Genomic DNA, 13,600 nt, shown 5'->3' on the forward strand with positions numbered 1-13,600 from the left:
ATATGAAGGCGCACGGCTTTAAATGGATTCAGTCGTCATACGGATCAGAATTAGCCTGTATCCAGCTGGGGTCAACTAAGGGGCCACGTTCTCTTTATCGACAACCTACTGAAGGTCAAAATTGCAGGAGACAGGCTTTCACCTTCATGTAAACTAGTGACACATCGTGTGTTGGCAAAAGTCCTACGCATATGACCTTGGTCCCCTGAAAGCTGGTCCGCACTCTTGGGCTACCTCTGCAATGTTTACAGAGCAGCTCAGGGCGTAAAGGGGTTGGGATCGGAGACCTAGAATATGGAGTGTTCTGCCCGACCGCGGGGCTGGCAGTTATCAAAGCCCCCTTGGCGCAATTTCGGAGCCGATTCGTTCCCCAACAAAATCGGGAGCGTCCAAGTTCAGGCACGTTCCTCGGTTGGGTAGACCACGGGACTCGCCAACACTCCAGAGGGCTCCAGGGGGTTTCCGGAGTGTACCGCCTGCTTTCTGTCGGGCCACAGACCACGGTGGCTCAAAAGAGGCATCGCCCCCACTTCCCAGTGCCAATATGGCGACCAACCCTGGTGGGACTCCGAGGAGGCGCTAGCTACTTCCCCTTCCCAACAGCCCCTGCGCTGGCGACGACGGCAAGCTGAAGGGGAGCGGAGGCGGCGGTGGAGGGCGGGGCAGAGCGCGGCGCCCTCCCGCGCGCACACCGGCCCCGCCCCGCGTCCGTGCGTCCAGGCCTGGAGCCCTCGCCCGGCCGGCTGGCGCGCGCTGCCTGCCGGGATACTCGGCCCGCCCAGGCCGTCCTCCCCGCTTGCGCCGCGGCCGCGAGATCCGCGTTTTTCCCAAGATGGTGGCGCTGGGCTCGGGGTGACTGCAGGAGACGAAAGAGCCTGACTCCCCTTCGCCGGAACCTCGACACACCGCCCTTCTCTTGCTCGCGCACCCCGCCTCCGCGTAGCTTTCCGCCGGCTCGGGCGCCCGCCATCCGCCGCCGCGCCGACTTGCGCTTCACCTCTGCCGACCCGGCGCTCACGGCCGCGGGCGGCGGCGCCTCTCTCGGCTCCTCTTCGGGGCTGTGCTCCGACCACCTCGCACCTAGCCCCGGCCAGGCGGGCCCCGTAGCCCCCCGGTGCGGACAGGCAACGGCGGAGCGGCGGCTGGCGACGAGCGCGGGGTTTTCTGCGGCCTCTGCGCCTCCTTTCCCGGTCTCGGTCTCCGGAGAAGGAAGCGCGGGTCCCGCATGAGCGCCGGCGGTGGCGGCAGCGAAAGGGAACGAGGCGGTGGCGGGCGGAGGCGGCAGGCGAGGGCTGCGACGACCAGTGAGGCGGCTCCTGCTGCGGGGGCCGCAGCCCAGGCGCGGGGGCGACGACAGGTCAGTGTGGCTGAGGACCGGGCCTGGGCCGGGGCGGCCGGGTGGCACCTCCCATCGTCTCCTCGGCCGCCCAAGTTCCCCTGCGGGGCAGGCTCCGGCGAGGGTAGGGACGCCCCCACCCCCGCCGGGGCGAGTGTTTGGGGGCGCGCGCGGTCTGGAGAGGCCGGTGCCAGAAGTAGGCCTCTGCTAGCAGCGGCTGCTGCTGCTCCTGCTGTGACTGTCAGTCCTGGCTGGGCGCCGCAGGGAGGGAGGGTTTTGTCGCCCGAGGGGACACGAGCGGGCCCGGGGCGGGGCGTGCTGGCCGTCGAGAGGTGGCCCTTCTTGGAGCGGGGCTCGCAGAGCCGGCCTGGGCCTCAGGCTGGGAAGGGCTGGCCTTTTCCTTCCAAGGGGAACTCTTCCTCGGGGTTTTCCAGGTTTTGGCCTTCTTGGTGAAGAAATATTTAGATGTGTGCTTTGGTGGGTTGGGGTTTTGGGGGTGGACTGGTGGGGAGGGAGGGCGGGTGAAGTGGTAAATCAAGCCCAAGGGTTGTGTTCACAGATTACTCATGGCGATTCTGAAATTAAACGTGAGCTGCTGGGTTTGCTGGAGACTATTAAATGCAAACCTGCAAACAGTTGGCCCTTTTTTTTCCAGTTGAGAAAATGAAAAGGACTCGTCATGGTGTGGAGGATTTTGTTGGTAAAGTCAGAATTTAATGCGACAGACGTTTTGGTCCATAAAATTGTTAAAAATAATTTTAATATGGACGCTGTTTGGTTAATCTTAGAATCCTTGAAAGATAATTTAGTTTCCGAATTTTTTAAAACGTTCGATGGATATGTTAAAAAAAACATTACGAAGTCTGTTTGTTATTATATTTATTAAGTGGCTAGGGTGCCGTCGAGAATGTCAGCTAATAGCATATGGGGCTTACAGTCCAAAGTTACCCTCCATCAATCAGAAAGGAATACAGGTATGACCCATAATTTCGGATCATTCCACTATCTGCAATATTGAGAGAAGCAGCAGATTACTCCAGAATTTTGTCTGGGGGCAGGGGGGAGAAGGGGGATTGAAATGGAAATGACCTAAAGTTCAGAAGTACAACTGTTAAAAAGTTACCTGTGAAAGACCCTTGAGATAGCCAGTAAATGTTGTCAAGTGATTTGGACAAGAGGGCTGAGAAGTGTTTATTTCACACCTCTGACGAGTAAGTACCCTTACTTAAGAGATTATTTTGTAAACCATGTAAAAAAGTTTAGAGTTTAGGAAGATAAAAAGAAGTGGAAATAACTTTGGAATTAGATCCTGCTTGTAAATCTGAACTGCTTATCACATTTTTAATGAAATGAATACAGTATTAATGACGGTGCTGATAAGTCCAAAGAATGACCAGAAACCCATTAAAGAAATTATTAATCATGACAAAACAGAAACAAGAAGTAGCTTGAAGAAATAATGATCTCAGGGCTTCCCTGGTGGTCCATTGGTTAAGACGCTGGGCTCACAATGCAGGGGGCGGGGGTTTGACCCCTGGTCAGGGCACTAGATCCCGCATGCCACAACTAAGAGACCGCATGCCGCAGCTGTAACCCGGCATAGCCAAATAAATAAATATTAAAAAAAAAACAAAACTTAAACTCCTGTGGCACTAAAGGAATGCTTTAAATAGCAAACCAAAAACAATTTTAAAAAAATTAAAAAATTAGAATGTAAACCATGAAAGTCTTATTGTGTCAGTATTTACTAAGTAGCATTAATGTGCTGAGTAGCATGTACACCATCTTCTGACATTGCTGGGTTACTGAGGAGTTTACACAGTTTACAATGTTCTGATTCCTTTTCACAGGTTTTACATGCTGCTTGTATTTCATATCTCTTAAATTTACACTTTCTTTCATGGCTTAAAAAATAGCTTCTTAAGTAAGTAGTCAGAAGCGAGAGGAAGACACATTCTCATCCCACTTGCCCAGTCCATTTAACAAGATTTGTTGGGTACCTACAATGTCTTTGACACATAACATTTAATGTTTTATTCCTTAAACCATAGATCATTTCTAAATGACTCCTCCTCTCTCCCCTCCAAAAACAATCCCCTCTCCCCTTAAAAAAATATTTGGAATAATTTGCTGTTTCTCTCAATATGCAGTCAGTGGAATAATCTAAAACTCTGGATCATACCTAAATTTTTCAGCCCAAACACTTACAAGTAAGTGTCTGTTTTCTTAAATGATTACTGATCATGTTCTTCAGTCATGTTGTGCCCTTTTGTTTAGACCTGTAGTTGTATAGGTCAAAATGTAGAAACATGACATTAAGTATACATATGCAGCTGTTGAAAAATTAGTTTTATGATTTTTATGAGTGAAGACCAATTTTCAGAAGTGATTTTTCAAGTAAAATACTTGGGTAAAGTTTTAGATGCTCTTTTCATGATGATTCAGGACGAGAAAGTTTTGGCTGATTTTGACAGTCCCTGCTCTCTCCCCACTGCAAATGTAAAGGTAAAGTATAAAAACCAAAGACATTATGGTATGTATAGCGTAAATAGCTTTGGAGTTAGATCCTGCTTTTAATTCTGGCTTACCCCTGGTTGTCTGACCCTTGGCAAGTTACTTAATCTCGAGCTGCAAGTTTTGTCATCTGTAAAATGGGGTGGTGAGACTAACTCAGAGGTGTGAGGATTAAAGCATGTGAAATGCGTAACACATAGGCACTTAATAAGTATTATCCTTTGAAGTCTTCCTACCCAGTTTTTCTGAATGTTCTCAAAGCACCGTATAGACAGTGGAGTCTAACATATTATCCTTTACATTGTTATTTTGATTACTGGTTTTGAACTCACTTTTTAAGGACAGGGACTTCTGGTGTTTACCAGAGAGTGTGTTACCAGAGTATGGATGACTTAGTTATCAGCTAACATTTATTAGGTATCTACTGTGGCTACTCTGAGCTGAGCTTGGTGTAGGGGCTATAAAGACAAGACTCATGTCTCTGTCTTTTGGAAGTGTATAGTCTAGTGACTTTCTCCATATAACACTTTTTGTGAAACCCTGTCAAATAATGGAACCCCATTCTCCTGGTGCCCTTCCACTCCTCAGGCAGTTCTGTGGACTCAACACCTCCTACTCCCAGCTCCTGTTCTAAAGAATATTGTTTTACTGCTTCCATTATACACTGTCTGGCACATGTTAGATACTTCATATCTTGGTCCCAATCCTCCATCCAATATCTGGCACATAGTGTGTTAGTGTTTGTGTGTATGTATACGTATAAAAAAAATAAATTTACTTTGGCAAGTTGCCTGTAAATACTCTGGTATTTTTCTGGGACAGTCATCATTCTGTCTTCTGGTTATAAATTCACAGAAGTTGTGAGTCTTGAGTAGGGCTATTCCTGTTTTACACATGAGGAAATTGAAGTGCAGAGCTTTAAGATGGTTTTCTTAAAAGTCACCAGGTGGCAGAGCCAGGGCACATTTTGAGCCTCTGGACTCCAGGTCAGGACTGCACACAATGGTACATGTTCTGTCTTACCTGTTGGGAGGAGTGTTACTTTGCTTTGAGAATGCCCACCCACCTTATTGCAGTTAAGTGAGTGTTTTCTATGATATTAGTAGAAGGCACCCTTCAACAAGATGCCTTTTCTGACTATAGCAGTTACTGGAGGAAGTGGGGCTTTTTCTTCTAATAAAGAAAATAAAGTAAAATTACAGTAAGTGGAAATAGTGTTAATCTACAAGCATATATCCTATGTCCAAAACATGAGATGTTTGAAATACTTAAAGATACTACATAAATAGTTTTTTCTTTTTTCTTTTTTTTTTTTTGGCCGCACCACGCAGCATGTGGGATCTTAGTTCTAGGGATCGAACCCATGCCCCCTGCAGTGGAAGTGCGGAGTCTTAACCACTGGACCACCAGGGAAGTCCCTATAAATAGTTTTTTAATGAGATGACTTACAAATACATGATAAATTTCTTTGCCAACTTTTCATTTTCATTTAATCTCAAAATTGTCACTTACAGTGCTTTAATCTGAGTTATCTGTTATCTTTAACACATAAATACCATTATGGATACTAAGTTAAAAAAAAAAAGATCATTAAGTATAAGGTCTATCTGAAAATGAAATAAGGCTAGTACTTTTTTTTTTTGTTTTTTACTGCTGTTTGCACCTGAGATTTAGCTGACAGTTATTACTGTTTGATTCTAAGCCTTGTGACTGTGAACGCCCTAAAATTATATGTAAAATTTTAAGTGCTTCAGAGTCTCAACAGGTTCTGTGAACGAAAGCCATGGAGAACCATTGATGTGGAGGAAGAAGCACTAACTTTGGTATCAGAAGATTGTGGATTCATCCTTCTTCTCTAGCTTCCTAGCTGGGCATGAGTAGGCCATTTAGCTTTCTAAGCCTTGGTTCTGTTCCTTCTGTCAAGTAAAGGCGATACTTGCTTTGTTTCTGAGGAATGATTTTCAAATGAGATCATTCTTGAAAAAGTAAATTAATGGTACTCTATAAAGTGACCTTATAACTGATTTAGTGACTTGCCCAAGAAAACAGGTTGGTTAGTGGTGGACAGACGGTTGGAACCTTGGTATATTTTCATGCTTTTCTCTACTAACATTTTTAACCTTTCCATAGATATATTATTTTTGGAAATACTTAGTATGTGAATTTATTTTATATTTGGTAACTACATTTGAAATAAACAGTAGATCTTAATAGTTAGTGATGTGATTCAGTATTATTAGTCCAAAGTCAAATCACTTCTGTAATTTGCTTTACTTTTGACCTCTCCTGTTAATGTGATAAAGGCAAGTGAATCATAAGGTTGACCTGAAAGGAAAAGAGGTTTTGGAGACTTAGAACCTTACTAGATAAAATTATTCCTGAAGTTCAATTTTAGGAAATCTTCGGAATCTCATATAAGATGTCATATGTGGATTGTGGAAGAGAATCCTAAGTAAGACTTCATTAATTAAAGTCAACATCTGTGCTGCAAATAAAGCAAGGAGGTGGTGTACAAGCCCTGAACACTTAACCCAAGTAGGATAAAAATCTTTCAATGAAACTCTTGGCTTGCCAGTGTGGAGACTACTGTGGTGACTCTTAACAGTTCATTGTGTTCCAGAAGTTGATCTTCTGTACCCTTTGGGAACAGATGAGGTTAGTCAAGCACAGATCCCTTTATGTTACAGAAATAAAACATGAAACTTTTTTTTTGACCTGTCTCTTTGTGGTATGCAGTCTTGTAGCTCTTTTTAAGGTCTTAATAGGTGCCCATTTTTCATACTTGCAGTAATTCAGAATGTTCCTTTTCACATTTGAGACGAGTAGTGCTGCACACAAATTACATAGCTAGGGGCTGAATGAAGATGCTACCAGTACTTTACACATATTCTTTTCATTTGTTGACTTTTGTCTCCTTGTATCAAAAAGAATGGCTTATCCATTTCAAGTTTCTAATAGACTTCTACTTCAGCAGTCTCCTTCTTGAATGTGAGAAAGTAGTCTTAGGATTAATTGCCCTTGTGAGTTGTAGCCAATATGCTAACTCATTTATTTTTATATTCTTTGTGATGCAGCGTAAATTCTGAGTTTTCCTTCCAAATTAAATATACAAACAGTACAAAGAATTATATAACAACCGTGTATGTACCACTCAGTATGGACAAATGTCACATTTTGTCACTTGCACTCTTTAGCACCCTTTCTAAAAGGGATGTTCTTTATTTTCTTCTCAGATGATAGCTCTAGCACTGCAGGTACCACTACAGGAATTTCTTGATACAACAAATACTTTCCTATCTTTTATCATATGTAAAGCATAATCCTGTTTTTTGGAAGGGAAAGGATGAGATGCCCAGCAGTGTTTTCTATATAAAGCTAATGGGTCACAGGGAGAAATTTGGGTTATTTCCAGCTTATTAATTACTTTAGTACTTTTTTCTTAGGAATTCTATTTGTTGTGCCTTGTGTGTGTATTTGCCAATATTGATAACCTTACAGTGTGCCATGAATAAGGATACTAAATATTTACCTTTGCTAAATAAAGTTTTTGTTTTGAGAATTAAAAACTACCTGTCTTTTGAACACCTATTGTATGCGACATGTATACTAATTGATAAATCCCATTTCACACAAAGAATATTTAGGTAACATTTTTTCTAGTTTTCTGAAGTGAGCTGATAATGTGCCATATTCCATGTTGGTGATAGAAAACTATGCTGTTTAAGATAATCCAAATTTAGAGCTCCTAAGAAATGAAAAGCTTCCCTAATTAGTTAAGCTGCTTCATTCATACTCAATTTCTTACACATTTTGCTATGTCTGTAACATATTGTTATAGAATGTTTATGTCCCCCCCCAACCCCCAAATTCATATGTTGAAATCCTGACCCCCCCATTGTGATGGCATTAGATGGTAGGGCCTTTGCGAGTTGATTAGGTCATGAGAATGGAGCCCTCATGATGGAATTAGTGCCCTTTAAAAGACCCCAAAGAGTTTCCTCCCTCCCTTCTGCCATGTGAGGATCTAGCCATAGGATGGCCATCTATGAAGCAGGAAGGTGATTCTTGCCAGACATCACATCTGCCGGTGCCTTGATTTTGGAATTCCTAGACTCCAGAACTGTGAGAAATTTTTGTTGTTTATACACCATCCAGTCTATGGTATTTTGTTATATAAGCAGCCTAAATGGACTAGGACACATATCAAACATGTTTAAAGAACAGAGAAAGAAAATAGAAAATTAAATGGATAAAGTTTGGTAGCTAACATTAGGGGTACATTGTCCTTGATAAAATGGAACTGCTTTTTTTTTTTTTTTTTGAATTGTTGAATTTTATTTTACTTTTTATACAGCAGGTTCTTATCCGTTATCTATTTTGTACATATTAGTGTATATATGTCAATCCCAATCTCCCAATTCATCCCACCACCACCACCACCGCCCCCGCCACTTTCCCCCCTTGGTGTCCATACGTTTGTTCTCTACATCTGTCTCTATTTCTGCCCTGTAAACAGGTGGAACTGCTTCTTAAAAGTTGACTTTAATGCTGACATGAGAACACTTAAGTATAATATATTAGAAAAGCTGAGCAAACATTAGACTTTCATATACATAAAACTAGATTTCTGCATTTAAAAACATCTATTTCTTTAAATTTAATTATTACCCAGTGCACTATATTTCATATTATCTTCAAAATTAAAAAGTAAAATCTTAGAGTTTCATTTAACTCAGTATCTGAGTCAGTCTCCTCCCTCCTCCTCAAAATTCCTCTTCCATGTTTTGGGTAGATGAAGGGTAGGGAGGGGTGAACTTAAAAGTAGATGGATCTCAGTTGTAAAATATTGATAGGTAGGTCACTTACCTCAGCTGAAATTAAACAATTTATTTACTCCTGGATTGAAGATGCTATGTGAACACTAAATATTTGCTGTCTCTCTCTCTCTCTTTTTTTTCTGTGTGCTGTTTTAGTTATTTATAAGTACTGGATGAATGAGCTACTTTTTAGTTAGTTCAGGACTACTATTAGATATCTGCTGTGGGCTAATGCACTATGATCAGGATATAATGAAGTATCATCAGGAACAATCCTCTAGGCCTCAGAACTTCAAGTAATTTTAAGTAAAGATGGACTAGGGGTCAGCCTGGACAGTGGGCCAGAGACCAACTTTACTGCCTATTCCTGTGCTGAATTTGACAAGGCACTCCTAGGAGAGTGTGTGTGTGTGTGTGTGTGTGTGTGTGCGCGCGCATGTGCGCACACATGCCCAGTCCATATTACTAGCTGACACCAGATTTTGAGAAATTGGGGCTGATCACTATTCAGCCTACCAAGGTTTTCTCTCCAGCGATCAAGGTCTAATACCCTTAAGTGCTTTTTTAGCTACATAGTATGTGTTTAAAATGGCGTTGACTACAATAGTATTTATTTTGTGTTCTTATTCTGATATCTTTCCTTAGTTCTTTTATAAAGGAAGTAGGTTGGATTAGATGATCTCCAAAGTAATTTTCGGCTTGGATAGTATATGCTCATTTTTTTCTTTTTAAAATATTTGTATATATTTTAATTAAAAAAGAAAACATTTAAAACAGAGTAAATAATGTAGCAGGTACTCATTTACCCCTCACTCAGAACTATAAATTATGCCAATTTTGATCCTCAGCGAACCAGATGCAGTCTTACATATGCACTTGTAGCCACCTCACCCCCAAGTCCTATTACCTTCTCTCTTTACCCAAGGTAATAACTATCCCGAGGTTCTTGAATTTCGTATCCTTGTTTATACTTTTACTCTATATGTGTACTTGTATCTGTAAATGCTATATATGATGTTGGATTTTGTGTTTTAAAATTTTTACAAAATGATATTGTTACTGTACAGCTCTTTCATCAGCTTTTTTTTTTTTAAACTTTTTTGGGATATGTATGTTGATGCATGTAGCTCTAGTTTATTTGGTTTAACTGCTGTATAGTACTCCATTGTACGATATATCAAATAAATGTGTCCCACTACTAATGGATATTTTGAGTTGTTTCCTTTTTCGCTGTTATAAACGATGCTGCAGTGATCATGTTGACACATTTCTTTGTGCATGTATTTCTTTGGGAAGATTCATGGAAGTGAAACTGCTGGGAAATAGATTGTGAATAACTTTACTGGATGTTGCTAAATTCTTCTCTAAAATGGTTATGTCAGTATATACTTTATCAGCAGTGTACGGACATTTCTTTTTCCAGCGTCCTAGCCCATACTTGAGATTGTCAGATTTAAAAACTTCTGCAAATTTGATGGGTGTGAAATTTTAGCAAAATATTACTCTCATTTTAGCATTTCCTTGATTATTAATTCTGGGTGGTGGATGTATGGATATGAATTTTATTATTTTCTGTATGTTTTAAATGTTTCATAAATTAAAGAAATGGTTTAAAAGAAAATAAGAGACACCGTGTTATGCAGCATTTATGTTGTAAAGGATCTTGGAGATCATCTCACCCAACATTCTTTATAATGCAGCCAGGAAAGTTATCAGAATAAGAATAAAATATAAAACCCTACTTATTGTTCATTGTGATATTCTCTTTTGGGATATATCTCAATTTTTGAAGTGAAGCTCATGAGTCTTTTCTTTTATGATTTCTGTTTTTTATTGAAGAAATCCCCCTTTAATATTGTCTGCTAATAGTTGAGAGGTTTTTGTTGTTGTTTATTTTTTTGCATTTAGGTCCATCTGGGAGGGAGTTAGGAATCAAATTTTTTTTAATATGAAAAACAAGTTGTCCCAACATTAAGTATTGAATCTTTTCCCCATTAATTTTTTAAAATATCACCTGTATCATCTGCCAAATGCTTGGGTTTGATTTTAATTTTTTAATTTTTTTTTTTAAACATTGGTACTACATTGTTTTATTTCAAATAGCTTTATATTAAGCTTTGAAGTCTGAGTCAAAGCCTACTCCTTTATTCATTTTCAGAACTTTTATTCTTCTTAGACTTTCACTCTTCCATAATAATTTAAAACCAGTGTATCAAGTTTCTTTGGGGATATTAATTGGAATTGCATTGAATACATAAATTAACTTGAGAATTGACATAGTTTATCTTGCCATTTAGTCTGTATTTTACAGTTTTCTTCCTAAATTCCTTTTATACATACCTTGTTAAATTTATTCCTAGATATTTGATCTATACATATTTTTTTGCACTGTAAATAGGATCTTTTTTCTGTTACATTTGATCATTGCTGGTGTTAATTTTGTATCCATTAACTTGGGTGAACTCCATCAGTTTTATTAGTTTATAATTCTTTTAGATTATTATAAACAAATAACAATTCTGTCTTTTCCAGTGAACTTTTAAAAATACAAGTCTAACTTTGTTACTTTCTTTTTAAAACTATTCTTTGGCTTTCTGTGACTTTTAGAATAAAATGCAGAATCCTTAATTGGTCTACAAGGTCCCATCTGATCTGGATTCTCTCTGCTTCCTCAGATTTAATTCACACTCTCCTTTGTTTAGAACCACCTAACAATATTAGCCTTTTTTCAGTTTTTTGAACTATCCAGGCTCCTTGTTGCAAACCTTTTGCCCAGTGCATTTCAGTCTGCCTAGAACACAGTTAGCCAACAAATTTTACCCATCCTGTAGGGCTCAGCCTAAATATTACTCAGGGAAGCCTTCCTTTTAGAATCTCTTTGTACTTACTAGTATTAGGGCTTTCTTGTATGGTATGGTTATTGAATTCTGTGTTTCCTGAATAAGTACTTAGCTCAACTGACATTAAATAATTACTTTTGAATTGAAGGTTCAATGAGAAAAATAAATGTCGATCTCATTTTTTTTCATGTGCAGTTTCAGGCATTTGTGAGTGTTGGATGAATGAATGTTCATTTACTGATAGATAAGAACTGCATTTTTTTTCCAGTTAGAGAAATATTACTCCAGTTGATAAACTGCTCAAAAGAAAATTTGTAATTAGGCTACACTTTAGTGTTTTACCAGACATTAATAGAAAATTAAATGTTCTCAATGTTTAATATTTACGTCCTTCGAGTATGGATGGTCTTTAGAAAAACAATTTTCTGTCTTTTAACAGATGCAGTGTAGTTCACTTAAAATTATATGTTGTGAAGTTTTAAAAGCATTTTGAAGTTAAATTAGAAGCTAATGGTCTTTTGTCCTTAATTCAGATTTTATGAGTTTAGATGCTACATTTGATAGATGAAATGTAATAAATTAAATGTAAAATAGTGTTCAGGATTATTTCTAGGAAAACTCACCTACCTTTAGTTATTTTAGTATATTGCATTATAAATATTTTTTGTGTGTGCACTGAATGCTAATGTAATTCTGTGTTTAATTTTAGGTTAAGCTCTATGTAAGATTGAACTCAATTTAACTATTGTACAGAAAGAACCCAGAGGAAAATTTCAGAATAATAAGTCATTGGGACTATGTGTGTGGCACATTGCTTCTGTTTTCAGATCATGGAATTGTTGATTGCAATAAGTGATTTATAATTAAAGTCAGGAAATTGAAATAATTCTGGTAATTTGGAATTTTTAAAGACTTTTCATAGATGACACTTGGGATGTACACTGAGATAAGATTTTCTCACTGCTAGTAAGTCACATAATAAACACAAGTAAATACTGGGGAAAGATAGCATTTTAATGTTGGCAGATCATGAGTTTACCTTTTATAGTTTTTCAAACAGGTAAATAGCATAGTTTGTTTACTTTTGGAAATGTTCACAGAACCCAGAGAGAGGGGAGGGCCAAGGGTCACATTAGAGAGTTCTGTTCTTTTCCAACGCACAGTGATTGTGATCCGAAAATTTTACTCCTGTTGACCATACACCTAGATTTGCCGGCGCAGCCTCAATTTTAAATGTTAGGTTATTCCTGTAAGTCATAAAACCAGAAATCCTGGAACTTTCATATTTCCAGAGAGCCTTTATATGTCGTGGTTGGTTGCCCCTCCCCTCAAATATTGGTGTGTAGAATTAATTATTTTTGAGAATAAGGAAATACAGAAAAAAAATACGTATTTTTAAAGTATAAAAAGAAGTGAAAGTTTCCTCTTCCTTTCTTAGCCAGTTCCAAAACTTAACGGTTGTTCAATTTAAATGTAGAAAAACATAAGAACACCTGGTGAATACCAAACAAATACATCTGTGTAAGTACAGATACTTGTGATTTTTTTCTTTTTTGAGGTGGTTTATAAAAAATCATTCCATACACTTTTTATAATTTCCAGCTTTATTGAGATATAATTCACATACCATAAATTCCACCCTTAAGAGTGGGTCTTAGTATATTCAATTGGCAACTATCACCATTATATAAGTTTAGAACATTTTCATCATCCCCCAAAGAAACCCTGTACCTGTTAGTAGTCATTCACCATTCTTTCCTTCTTCAGCCCCTGAAGACTGGCAACCACTAATCTGCTTCCTTACTTTATGGGTTGCCTATTCTGGACGTTTCATATAAATGGAATCATAAAATATATGTCCTTTTGTGTATGTCTTCCTTTACTTAAATGATATTTTGGAGGTTCATATTACATTGTATGAGTATACACATACTGTTTATTCAGTAATCAGTTGATAACTTTGGATTGTTTCCATTTTTTGGTTATTATGAATCATGTTATGAACATTCATATATAAGTTCTTGTGTGGACATATATCTTCATTCTCTTGGGTAAATACCTAGGAGTGAAACTGTTGGGTCTTAGCTAACTGT

General features: G+C 39.1%; 1 protein-coding gene across 9 annotated transcripts in view; it reads left to right on the forward strand.

Moving 5' to 3' along the window:
* Window positions 1-742: 742 nt before the first annotated feature.
* The window catches only part of UBE3A (ubiquitin protein ligase E3A), a 91,602-nt gene continuing 78,744 nt past the window's right edge, over window positions 743-13,600 (forward strand). For 8 of the 9 annotated variants that reach the window (XM_059912632.1, XM_059912634.1, XM_059912637.1 and 5 more), the window contains exon 1: window positions 743-1,357. The gene's annotated coding sequence lies outside the window, so the exon portion shown is untranslated. Of the gene's footprint in view, window positions 1,358-3,781; window positions 3,842-13,600 lie in introns of all 9 variants that reach the window. The other variant, XM_059912630.1, reaches the window with a different exon arrangement.

This window comes from Balaenoptera ricei, chromosome 2 (genome assembly GCF_028023285.1).
Source record: "Balaenoptera ricei isolate mBalRic1 chromosome 2, mBalRic1.hap2, whole genome shotgun sequence".
In the NCBI taxonomy this organism is placed as follows: domain Eukaryota; kingdom Metazoa; phylum Chordata; class Mammalia; order Artiodactyla; family Balaenopteridae; genus Balaenoptera; species Balaenoptera ricei.